The following is an 11,723-nucleotide window of genomic DNA, read 5'->3' on the forward strand; positions in this document are numbered from 1 at the left end:
CACCGAGAGTCCTGTTCATGGCAGGCCGCATTAAATTTCATGCAAATAATTTATGTCCTTTTCGGGCGGGATATGTGCTGGCCGGAAAGATGATCCCCGTACTCAGTTGATTTAAATTGATGCATGACTTTATTAGGGGAATTATAATCTGAATGCCACAAATTGATGGGTTATTTCCCATATAGCGACCATTCATTTCACAGCTTACGTGTTACCAGATTCTTAGACTCCCGACTTGAACCAGAAAACAATCTTGTTTGGGATTAGTTCGAGCTCTCTGGGCCATTTTGTCCTTTTATTATTTCCCTTATTTTCCAAAAGACCGGCTATAAATACATATACAACGCACACATCCCGACATCCTGTGCTTCCGTATTCCGGCCTTTTATGACAGCCCAAAGTGCCTACTTATAAAATCAAAATCATAAAAAATAATGTTAATTTCAATATTGTCTCATTAAATGTGTATAAAACTCCAGCCGGTGAGCATGTGTGTGATGAAAGAAATTTCGTGATGGCCGGATGATGGGTGCGGGGAATTTGTTCATTTAACCTGCCTCAACGTGACGGGCCAAGTCACAGTGGGGTAAAATGTTCCTAGCAGTGGGTATTTTTAAGGAGACGAAACTTTGCTTTGTTTTGAAGTATTTTGAACTTTACGATACGTAAAGAATGTTTTTAATAATTTTAATAAAAGTAATTCCAATGGGGCCGTTAATAAAAATTTGTTGTATGGCACTGAACATTAAACAATTTGTTTGTAAAATAAGTTATAAAATACTCTTAAAATTTACAAGAATTAATTTAACTGCTGACATTAACACAGTTTTAACATTATTCACATGGGTAGTACCTTTCAATAATATAATTAATTTAATGTACGTTACTTTTTAAGGTGCAAATTAACGTAAATAAGATATATACATTCTGAAATCATAAAATAGTGCAATAACCCAGAGTAGAAGAGAATATGATCAAAAACAACGAAGCTATATATTTTTATACCCGTTACTCGAAGAGTAAAAGTATGCAACAGGTAGAAGGAAGCGTTTCCGATCCTATAAAGTGTATGTTCTTGATCAGGATCACTAGCCGAGTCGATCTAGCCATGTCCGTCTGTCCGTATAAACGGTGATATCTCGGAAGCTAGTAACTGAGATTTGGCATGTTTTCATAATTTTTCACATTCATTTTTCTATTGTTTTTATGGAATTCGGAATTCTAAAATCGTAAACAAGATCTATACCCCAGAGTTAAAGTGAAGATGATCAAAATTAACGAGGCTAGAATTTTCCTTCATGAAGGATATATGAAGGAAATACTGCAGTATTTTCCCGACCAATTCCGTGGGAGCTAAAGGACATAGTTGTCAGATCCGGCTCGTTCCGACTTATATATGTAGTAAAGTTTTATATCTTTAGCTTAAATGCTAAGAGACTAATTTGCTTAAAAACGGACAGTCGGACGGAGAGTCGACTCGCCTAGGGATGCTTAACAAAAATAAATATATATCTGATTGAAATCATCATACCCTCTGCAATGGTATAAAAATGTTTCACCATTGAAAATGATTTGACTTCGTTTCTACATATATATAGGTATAAAAAATTTATATTACAATTTAATAATTTTATATTTGTACCCAATACAATTCCTATTGACCTAGGACATTAATTTTAGAATTGTCCCACTGTGCTGGATTTTTCTTTGCGCAGAGTGTGGGTGCGTGAAATTTAAATAAAACGTGCGATTGTCGAGCAGCTGTTGCCGTTTCCCCTTATGCCGAGGACCTTTTGCCGGAGGAATGACGGGGCTTTTGGGGGGCCAAGGACGAAGGGAGGAAGGGAGGAAGGACGCCGGACGGATCGACGGGACTGACAGTTGGGAGTCACGCACCCATACATGTACAAACCTGCGCCGGATGCTGGCACACACACACACACGCACGCAGGCAGACAGACACACGCACAGCGGTCGGGAAATGTGACAGGAGTCATTTTGCAACGCATCCGAAACATAAACACACGCTTTTCTTTTGTACTCGCCTTCACATACATATGTGAAAATTATGCTGCTAAAAGGCGGCAAATGTTTGCATTAGTCTCGCTTTCTCTCCGTACTCTTCCTCATTCGGGGGTAAGTTTTCGGAAAACAAGCGAAACTAGAAAATTTGCATAAGCGCCGCTCGCTGGCTGGTCCCATTATCCTGGGTTTTCCTGTGTGTTTGCGCATAGTTATTTAAAATACAAGTAATATTCATAATATCAGGCAAACGCGTGTCATATTCCGAAAACTGCAAATCGTGTTTAACGCATGTGAAACTTGTTGATATCGGTTTCATGGCTGCCTCGGCGGTTACTCTTTAAATGTATTCAAGTGAAATTTTATACAGTATTTTCCCCCCAACTGTTGTGATTAATTTATTAATGCGAGGCCGTTAATTTGATATTCAATAAAAAACCATTTGGAAACATTATTTTGCAATACATTATTAAAGTGGTGAAATTAAATGAGAAATACATAATTTACAAACATTAATGGCAGTGGCTTTTATCGCCTGTAAACTGCAAACTATTATTTAATCTACTTGGTAATCAGATTAAGTACCAAGCAATATTACAATAGCCTATTTTGGGCTGTCCTAAAACTCTTTGAGCCCTTTTAAATTGATTTTGGCCGCCAGCTAACCGAAGTACGCAAATGAAAACACGTAAATTTATAATTAATTCCCAGTTTATTGGATTTAGTCTCCCTGGAGCATTTCACCCGAAAAAGTCAAATAATAAAGAACAAAAAATCGCTTTTGTTATTATTTATTTTGGCTTTTTAGCATTTGACCGCAAATTCAAATATGCACGCAATTAATTTAAATTGTTTTGGTTTGCCCGAATAAAGGTACGCAGTTTGATTGCATTAGTCAGGAGCAATAATGCAAAATTAGCAACTTAATTGAATTTTACAAGGAGGCAAAGGGGCATGGAAAGGTAATTATACGTCGGTCCCTTTAATCTTAGCAAAAAATATACATTTTGTGTGCAATCGAATAATACGACTTTTTTTTCTCTTTTGGCGTTCTATTGTAAGTGACAAATATTTATCATTTTAATTAACTGATGTTATGGTGTGTGTTTTAAACTAACTTTAATTTCACAAAGAAATTTAATTTAATATTATTTGAAAGTTATTTAATTCAACTTAGGTAGGTGTTTTTGCTATTAAAGTTCTTGTGTTGGTTTTCATCAATCAATAATGAGGGTGATAAAAATACATTTCCTTCACACTTTCTCCTTAATTTACTGTCACGGTATGTTTGGAATTTCAATTAACCTAATTTAATTTAATATATGTACTCAGTCAATTGCTTCTAACTGTGTTCAATCGTTGTAGACACGTGCTTGTGAAGTAATTAAATCAGTTTATTACAAATATTACAAATTCTGCGATGACAGACTGACAACTGCGGATGTAGGTTGCTAGAAAGTACAGTGGATAAACATATAAAATGAATATTTTCCAGAAACACCTATAAATCCACACCTTATATCTTCAGCAATGTATTGTTTTAGGGCAGAACCCCTCAACTATCATCAGAAACCATTTGACGATTAACTTTCGCATCTTGTCCGTCCCCCGAGGCTTCCCTGTATGTCTGCCTAGCACGACTGGATGTGGATGTTTAGTTGGCATAATTAAAACAGAAATACCAGGCAAATCAAGCCAGACGACGTCTCTGCAAATATCCCCACTAAGCTAAAATTGCACAAATAATGATAGAGTTGGCAAACTTTTGCCTCGCTGGGATTACTTCCCCCAACGTTTATTCCCCCATATGCACGAACATGGAAAAGTCAACAGGGGAGAACTGTTATTTAAAGGCCCGAAGCTTATTTGCCTCATGTTGCCGGGGCTTCTGTCATTTGGCCTATTGATTTTTGCAGGTGGATAACCTTAAATTTGCCAACACAACTTTTGGCCCGAAGAGAGGAGTCTAGAAAACACTTGAGGCTACGTGGCCCACGTCAAAGTTTGTCTTTTTGAGGGCAAATAAATTTAATAAGCGCATTCAAGTTATGCCAAAGTTGGCCCAAGTTGGCCAATTTGATTATGACAGTAAGTGATTTCTTCTTTGTGTGTTTGCCGAGTTTTTATGTGGCAGCCTCATAATTAACTGGCCGGGCGTTGCATACTTTTCAGCTGCGTCCTGCCACCAAATATGAAAAAAAGGACAAGGAAATAGGTTACTTGCCCCTTTTCGGCCTGTTTCTTACCCATATTTCATTAGCCTTATCGCGCTTGCAGTGGTCCGGCCAGCCAGACTAATTTATGGGGCATTTATGGGCACATTGCAGACCTATTAACAATGTGCAGTCAAATTTAATTTTAGCTACAGGCAGCGCTACCAAAAAACAAAAAACATTCGAATTTATGTGACAGCGTTTGAAATTTATTTGCTGCAACGATTACGTACAACTGGCGATGGCGATGGCGATGGCTATGGAGATTGGTGTCTGCAGCGCTCTCTATAAAGTTCCATTGACCCATTTTGGCCCAGTATCTGGCCAGGCCGAAAGCCAAGCCCTCACAGATACGACACACACACACGCAAAAGGGAGTTACCCTTAGCATGCAAAGTTTTTTGCCAGCCAACCAACAATGTGAATGGGCGAATGTTCCCAGGACGAGAACTAGGACCAATGCACAGGCGATTAGTGCACCATTTGGCTGCTGCTCACCAGCGACTGTTTATACGGAGCTGAAAGTTGGGATTTATCTATATCTATGGGATCCTAAATTAAAGTCTTGGCGAATTGGGCTAATCTAACGCTTTCGATGGGGGCAACAGTGCGTATGATTGATGAAGAAGGTGAGCAGTGTACCTTAACTTAAACTTTTTTCAGTGTCGGAGCCAGATACTTCGATTTATTGTTACCCACATTATGAGCATTTTATCTACAAAATTGAAAATAGGGACTAGCCGTTCCTGCTAATGTATTGAAGGCTAAAATATATTGCGAATAAACATCCATATTTCATCAAAGGTATAGAGAGGATTCTTCAACTTAAACGCTGTTCCATTTAATCAAAATTATCTTTAAAAAATCGATTTTTATTATGCAGCTAAGCTTTATTGTGTATAGAAACTAATTTGTATCCATTTTTCTTGGCATAAACGTAATTTCATGAGCTATTGTCAGCGGCACATATACACTCTTGGCCAAGAGACTGCCATGTGGCTGCCGTTATTTACTGTTATTTGTTTAGCTGGGTTCCTGTTTATTTTTGGGCTTATTTGTTGCCATTGTTGGCCGTCATTGTTATGCCCGGACTACTGAATACTGGCCACTGGCTGGATGGTCGGTTGACCAGTTTGTGCCGTCGCAAAATGAAATATTCAAGTGCGCATTAAGCCCGCCTGCCCCAGTTGCAAATGGGAACTGCAGCAGCGGTAGCAGCTTCTGTTGCATGTGCAGTTGCAGTTGCAGTTGCAGTTGCAGCAGAAATACCGACCATCGGGGGTCTTGGTAATTGCGAAATTACCACAAGAGTCTGCATGCGGCTGCATCGCAATTGAAATGGCAATGATTTTTGCCCTCGCCCACTTGCCATATGTTGATTTCAATTGATTCTTGCTTTGTGGGCTGTCTGCTTTGCTGGTTTCAATTTTGGTTACACCACTCTCCTCCCGGGCACAAAGGCATATTATAAACGCCACACTCATTTGAGCCGGTTTCCAGCTTCGATTGGCTTAAATGGCAGCCATTAAAAGTTTTAGCCATTGTTGTTGCCCTCCCTTTAACTTGATCCCTGTTTGGCCCCCAGTTTTATCTTTCTGCCTGTTGGCTCTGCAATATTTTCAAGTTTTTCAACATTTTCTGGTAGTTGTCCTCCGTCCGAAAGGTGAGTTCCGGCTATGGCTCCTTAATATTCCAGCTTGGGAAAATGTAGAAATTCATGCCATAAACTTTGAATATTACTTTCTAATTTTTTTGGTTGATTGCTTCAGTTTAAACTTATTTTATAAATTCATGAAATGAAACCTGATTTCTAAAATAGCACTCTTTCTATTTCTCATTTTATCGATTCAAAAACGTTTTACTCTTAAACCAGCATTTTTAATTTGAGAACATTTTGGTGCGAAATTAAGTATGAAATGTTCTTAAATAATGAATTTATCATGCTTAAATCAAGCATGAATTCTTCTTACATCCAGTGTAATTTAGGCAAATTAATTGGAAAATTTTATGAAAATTGCTGTAGAATGAGGGTTCTATTCATTATTTGTAAAAATGCATTCGAATTTAATAATTTTACAAGTATTAGTTATGTTTAAATATAGTATAAGCTGATCTGAAGCCAACATTAATATTTGTGTATTTAATGTAAGCAATATTTGCTTTCGGTAAATATTATTACATTGTGATTTATTATTGGTTTATGCACAAACTGTACTTGTAAAAATACTTTTTAATTCGGAATTTTAATACTACCGATGAGCATAAATCATTTTTCTTAAGGATATTGAACTCTCATAATTTTAGTGATTATTTTAAGAATGATTGTGCTTGGTAAGAAAAATATATATTTTTATTAAATATTTTGTACAAATGTTAACGAGAAATCGGTTTTGGTTTTTCCAGTTCATAGAATTTCGATCTTGAATCAAACACATTCACGGATATTTTGGGTTTTAAGAATGATTTATTCTTAATTCAAGATAGAGCAGCACATTTATGCTTAAAATATTTTTAGGAGTCTATTAACGCCAGAGCTTACTCTAGTACACTTAAAGATTCTGAGCAGTGGCTACACGTGCATCAGATGGTATTTTAATTATACGTAAAATGCTACAGTTTCCATTTTAAGTAAGTAGAGTAAGTAACAGTCATTGTAACCAAAAATAATTGTTTCAAACGAGATATGAACAAACCTGAATTCACTACTTTTTCTGAATATTTCAAATGCTTTTTATGAGGGCTTGTAGAAAACACAAAACTAACTGTGGCACTTTTAACAATAAATAAATGGAGCCTTTTTTATTTTTGTGCTGGTCAGCTCTCGAAAGTTTGTTCACATACCCCATAAACTAGAGTTATGCGCAATAACTCCGAAGCAAAGTTAACTATTTCCTCTTTCGTGGGGTTTTGTGGTCAAAAAATGTTCGCTTATAATATGAATAGTTGCCCTTACTAAAAAAAGACAAAGCCTGAATGCCTTTGGTCAATCAGAAAACAATAAAAAGCGACATAACCACCTTGTTTACCGGTTTCGGAGGGAATAAAAGGCGCACAAATTAAACTTTCATTAGTGCAAATAAACACAATTAAGTTGAAGAAGCTTACAAAGGCTTTTGGCCTGCTAAATGTTTTCCTATGCAAATTGAAATAGTTGGTGAAAATGTACTAAGTGGAAACATGTAATGGATGTGGGCGGATGGTTGGCAAAAGTGGGCCAGATGGGGTATTGCAATGTATATTTGGGTTGCAAGTTTTCAGAGGAGGCACTAACTGACTGCTCTACATGGAATGCAAAGGGAATATTTAGGTTCTGGCATTTGTTGACGATTATTAATTGTTCTCAGAATTTAAACGGTGTAACTATTTCGCCGGAAAGTTGCTCTGCGTTCAGCGAACAGTAGTGAAATCTTTTACCCGCCGCAACTTTCAGTCAGCCAAAAATATTGGTTTCTTTTTATAGTCGCTCCTTTTGCGTTTCTGCTCCACCAGCCACATTATGGGAACTCGGGTCCTGGCCTGCTTATCGAATCGAATATTTTGTTTAATTGAAGTATTCGACATTCGGCACACTTGACTGCACAATTCTAACGACGTTGGTTCGACCTCAACAATGGCGAAGTGCTGTGGGGACAGTTTGACGGGGTCTTCGTCTTCTGTAATTGGAAGTCAGTGGCGGTACCACTATAAATTTATAAATATTGATGGAATTTCAACCCTCTCATAAGCTTAAGTAATAATGTCAGTGAATTCCTACTCGCTTGCCACTTTCCTCTAAGTAGTTTACTTTGCTTTTGGCCATAATTGAAATGCCAATGCCGTGAAGTGTGAAGTGCTTGCACTGCGCAGCATTCAGAAACTCCCCTTAAGCTTTTGTGAGGGTATATTGTTATTGCGACTAGTTGGGAAATTTGTTTCAATGTACAGAGTCTTCCCAGCCAATCAATCAAATAGATGACATATTTGTACATTCATAAATATTATATATAGGAACTGTGAACCTAAAAAGATAAAAAAACGGTTGGCGTGCCGTATGAAGGGGTAGGTCTTAACTTTTAATCGACAATTTTCAGGACCAACTAGGAACCATGAGCGGATCCACGAGTGGTACTTATTGCTCCCACTCGGGTAAGAAGTAAAAGTAAATGGGGTATTCAAAGAAGATGCAACAAGGAACTGGCTTGAAGAACTCTCTAGGACCAAATAATGGATCCGCTATAGGTAATATAAGAAAGTATAAGAACTTTTTAAGACGATGATAATCAAAACATTTTAGCTATAAATTTTAAAATGTTATCTTACTAAATCGTAAGTCGCCTTAATAAATGTTATGGTTAGATGTCGTTGTATATGTTACTTTTATTGCTTATAACAGTATAACAAAAATCACACGTTTTATTTTTTAAAAACATCTAGAAGTATTACAAATCTATCAAAAAATCAAATATTCCTAGCTAAGATACACAATTATAATAATCTAGTTTAGACTTAAATAACACGGTTTACATCACACGTTAAAGGACTTTTTTTTCAAATCAATAAAAAATAGCATTAAGCAACAGAAATGATTAAAGGGAACTCGAAGGTCGAGTCAATGGACTGTGCCTTATGGTTCCGTTGCTACGTATTTTTCTAAGGAACCCAACTGCATTATAAATTGCATTCATTGTCGCTGCGTTTCTGCTTCCTTGCTCGTCTCTTGGTTTGTCTACTACCCCCCTTTTTCCATCATTTTCCACCACAATTTTCTTGATTTTATTTTTTTTTTGTATCGCATTGCAGTTGCATGAAGTAGAAAAACCAATTTGCAGCTATCAAAACGAAGCTGTGAATGGAGCGGGCAAAGTGGCACCGATTGATCGATTTGCTGTGTGCTGATGTTTGCGGAGCATTTGATGTTGCCGGGGGTATAGCCATATAATTGCGGACCGTAAATAGGATGCGATAATAATGGGGGGCGTCGCGCAGAGATTACGGGCCCCACTTGACCCGGATTACGCCCACTTCCGTATCATCTGGCCCCGCCTGGCTTGTCTCATTGCGGTTTCCTTGGCCCGATCTTATGACCACATAAAGCTCAGAGACAAATGCTCAGATTGAAGTCGATAGCACTTGATTAAGGTGTGCTGGGGTGGATTACAGCCCCATATGAGAGCTATGTAAATGAGCGCCCACGCACAGGGAAAGGTGCTAATGAAGGCGCCGAAGAAACCGCCAACGCCATCGCACAATCACGAAAGCAAATAAGCAAACAAGCCACCAGGTGAGTCAGCCTTTTCAGGTGTTCCTGGCACACAGAGGATGTTCAGGCTTTCGGGCTTTCAGGTGTAGGTAGGTGTTTAGGTCTTTTTCGGGGGCTGAGAGTTTTGTTTGCCGTTTAGCTTATCGCTGCTTAGCTTAATTAAAGCGCTTGACGTTTCGCCGATTGCCAGTTGGCTTTGATTCCTCGACCAGTTTGCGGGGGGAGTGTCAAATGCTTCACATATGTACGTGCACAGAAAAAAATCAAGTAAAAATACCACTATTAAATGACATAATGTTTATTTAAATACAAAAAAATTTCTTTGGACAGTTAAAATGTGTCATGATTTATTATACTCAAATGCGATGGAGCCTACAGTAGCTATTTAAGTGTTATTAGTATGTTGTCAGTATCAAGATCAGCCTAAAGGAACGATTTCAACAAACTTGTTATAGTTAAATTTAATTATACTTTTAACCTAAATAATGGGGACATTCATCGCATATGAGTGTGATATATTATGCACATTATCGCTCAGTGATGGATATCAACCCGGCTAGGTGTTGAAAGGCTTAATTAGTTTCGCTAGCACAGGAACTCGTATCTCTGCATTTATTTATTCCGCATTCATGGCACACTTTGCTGCACGGCTGTCTATTTTGAAGCGGAATTTCCATTCAGATGGTCGAGCATTGTTGATCTGAATGATGGAGCAGACAGACTTCCGTTGGCCTCTTTTCGGCTTGGCTTTGTAATGCGGCCAGACAAATGCGGTGGGGCATTGAGAGTATCATTAATAAAAATAATGCCACAAGAAGAATAGGGCTCCTACAAAGCGGCAGCAACAAAAACAGCTTTGCCACTGGCTGTGGCATAACGTCTCTAATTGAATTTCTTATGGTCCATTAACTGTCAGGACCCAAATCCCCCGGCCAAAGACGACCAGATCCTGGGCCAAAGGAGCCAAGGTGAAGCCACTGACGGCGGGAAACTGAATGAGTAAGCAAAGAAAACCGTAAACGTGACAGTTTTTAACAATATTTAAGATGTCAGCATGATATATCGTTTAATTTATGTATTGCGGGTGTGCGTGGGTGTATAAGTGGGTGAGAATATATATAGATTGTGTATTCCCTCTGATGGCTCTTCGTCAATGGAAGAGCAAGTGGAAAATTTAATAAAAACATTTTGCAAGCATTTTCAACGGCGGACCCCAAGACAGACAGGGCTTAAACATGAAAATCTAATTAGAATGGAGCCCGAGTAGAGAAGGCAGGGCCAACGGGAACAGGAACAGGAACGGGTCCTTGCATTCCATAAAAATAAATAACATTAATCAGCAGATAAAACAAATAGAAGGGGACACACGGACCTCGTTTAGCTTCCGATTTGCATAGTTTCTGCAATATTTCCCATTTTCCAGCAGGCGGAAACTGCAACGAAAGGAGCTGGCGAAATCAGGATTGCGAAGGAGGAAACCCCGTAGCAAGGTAGAGAAGGCCGGTCAGGACTTCCTCTTCCTGTTTATGCTGACTGAATTATTTATGCAAATATTCACCGGCTGGCGACCTTAAAGGCACTTTAATGCCCTCCCACCGAAGGCCCTCTTCATCCAATATTTGTGAATGAGTTTCAGCAAGTTTTACGCTCCACCGGCTTCGAATGGCCTGGGAAATGTTGAAGGCATTTTCATTTAGACTGCAGCTGGCCAACCATGTTTCGAGGTTTTCAGCGCATTTCCGCTTCCTCCATTTCCATTGCCTGCTCCCCTGCCCATTTCTATTTCCATTGATTTCATTTTTTCCCCAGTTTATCCCTCCCTCTGGCTGGCCGGCAATAATGAAGCATTATGACCAATTACGGAGGCAATCTGGTTGGCTTTTAGCGTTTTCCATTTACCTGCTTGCCAGCCGGCTCCCTTGCAGCTAACGTGGCGTATGCGTAATGCGATCTAAGCCCTGTGTGTCAGACACCGCAAATTCTTGGCCATCTTGCCGCTTCGGATTGCATAATTAGAGTGTCGCTGCAGGCCTATTTCGGTTCCTAGAACCGGGCTTATTGCAAATCCTGTCCACCAGTTGCGCCTTCAGCTATGTCTAATTCCAGGCACGTACCTCAACTCCCCAGCGCTTCGGTTAGTTTCACAATGTCAATGCCGGAGTCCCTGGGAAGTCCCTGGGATCAGTGTTGTCAGCTTAAAGAGCAAAACAGAAATCATTATAAAATGCTAGGACTCAACGTTAAAATAA

The sequence above is a fragment of the Drosophila suzukii genome, chromosome 2R (genome assembly GCF_043229965.1).
Source record: "Drosophila suzukii chromosome 2R, CBGP_Dsuzu_IsoJpt1.0, whole genome shotgun sequence".
NCBI lineage: Eukaryota > Metazoa > Arthropoda > Insecta > Diptera > Drosophilidae > Drosophila > Drosophila suzukii.